Below are 1871 nucleotides of genomic sequence, written 5' to 3'. Positions count from 1 at the left end.
AACACTCAACTGGAAGGTACCTAAAACCCTATCCAGAAGAATGGAGTTGCCATTAACTGAGGTAAACAGGATCGTAGAAGCAAAAGGTTTGGAAGGAAGATCAGCTCAGTTGTGGGCACGGTAAATCTGACATGCCTATTAGATTTCCAAGTAGTAGGCAGTTAGATATGTGAGCCTGGATTTCAGAGCAGAGCCCAGCGGAGATGAGGAAGCATCAACAAAGATTATTTAAAAGGAACAAGTCAGTGACGTAGGCAGAAAACTAAGATAGTAGAATGTCCTGGAAACTGAGATAACATGTTTCAAGAAACGGAGTGCTCAACTGGCCAAATCTCACTTTCTGGTAGGAAATGAGATGAGGATTGAGAATTTATTACACTTCACAAAATGGAAGTCATGGGGTACCTTTATAAGGGACATTTCAAACAGAGCAGTAGGATAAACACATAATTGGAGTGCTATTAAGAGAGTATAGAAAGAAATTAGAGTAAGCATAAACAAGTCTTTGAAAGGGTTTTCTGTGAGGGGAAGGAGAGAATGGGGCAGCTGGGCGGGGGGGGGGGGGGGGGGGAAGTGAGAGTGTTTTTTTGTTTTGTTTTAAATATGGGAGAAATAGATTTGTATGCTGATGGAAAGATCCAGTAGAGAGGGAAATATTGATAATGTGGAGAAAGAGGAGAGAAATGTTGAAGTGAGATTTTTGAGTGGGTAAGTCTGGGAATGAGGAAAATATAAAAACAGGAGAGAAGCCAGGATATAAGGACACAGTTAAATGGATAGAGGTGGTAGTAGCCTATAGAAATTCTCTCTAATTTGTTTAGTGAAAGGAAAGGCCTGTCATTAGCTGGAAGTGAGGATGGAAGAATAGGTGTTGGACATTATAGTGAAAAAGAGAACGTCTGAAATTGTCTAGGACAGGAGTCACCACACTGTAGCCTCGGGGCCAAATCCAATCCACTGTCTGTTTTTAGAAGGCCCGTAAGTAAAGAATGTTCTACATCTTTAAATGGTTGGTGAGGGGGTAAGGGAGCCTAAAGAAGGTGAGTATTTCCTGACCTGTGAACCTGTGAAAAGTATATGAAATTCAAATTTTAGTGTCTGTGAAAGAGTTTTATTTGAACACAATAAATAGCCATGGTTATCATTTACCTATTATCTGTGGCTGTTGTAGCTCTGCAACAAAGAATTGAGTAGTTGCAACAAAGACTATAGAACCCATAAAGCCTAAAATATTAACTGTCTGTCCCTTTACAGAAGCTGTATGCCTACCTGTGGTCTAGGAAAATGGAAGAGAGAATAGCTGTGTGGGTATAAGCATAGAAAGAGAGGGCTGAGAGTTTCATTTAACTAGGGTTATGGCTTAGCCAAGTGGTATAATGAAGTAAAATAGGAACCCAGAAGTTAAATGTAAAGGCAAAGGAGTGGTTATAATTGTTGACCATGGAATATAAACTGGATAAAGAGGGAAGCGAAAACGTAAGGGAGGTTAGAGACAGAATTGTGAGTCCTAGTGGAGTTAAAAGATATTTGAAGTTGGGAGTGTGCTTAAATGATAGGAAATAGTAGACCAAGTGTGTTTAGGTGCTTCAAATTGAGATTTGGAGGGATATAGTTACCAATAATGACAAGGTTTAAGATTTGACCAGAGGAGTAAGGGACATAGAGATTGCACTTTATTTTCTGGTCTTCAGCGAAGCACAGCCTCTAATCATATTAAAAGTGCACTCGAGCCTAACCGGTTTGGCTCAGTGAATGGAGTGTCGGTCTGCGGACTGAAAGGTCCCAAGTTCGATTCTGGCCAAGGGCATGTACCTTGGTTGCGGGCACATCCCCAGTAGGAGGTGTGCAGAAGGCAGCTGATCGATGTTTCT

General features: G+C 40.9%; 1 protein-coding gene across 1 annotated transcript in view; it reads left to right on the top strand.

The window, feature by feature from the left end:
- Positions 1 to 1871, top strand: part of ATPAF1 (ATP synthase mitochondrial F1 complex assembly factor 1) — a 28096-nt gene that overhangs the window by 19432 nt on the left and 6793 nt on the right. The window lies entirely within an intron of this gene.

The sequence above is a fragment of the Myotis brandtii genome, unplaced genomic scaffold (assembly GCF_000412655.1).
Source record: "Myotis brandtii unplaced genomic scaffold, ASM41265v1 scaffold1631, whole genome shotgun sequence".
NCBI classification, from domain to species: domain Eukaryota; kingdom Metazoa; phylum Chordata; class Mammalia; order Chiroptera; family Vespertilionidae; genus Myotis; species Myotis brandtii.
Note: the sequence above shows the minus strand (reverse complement) of the source record. Positions and strands in the feature narration are given on the sequence as shown.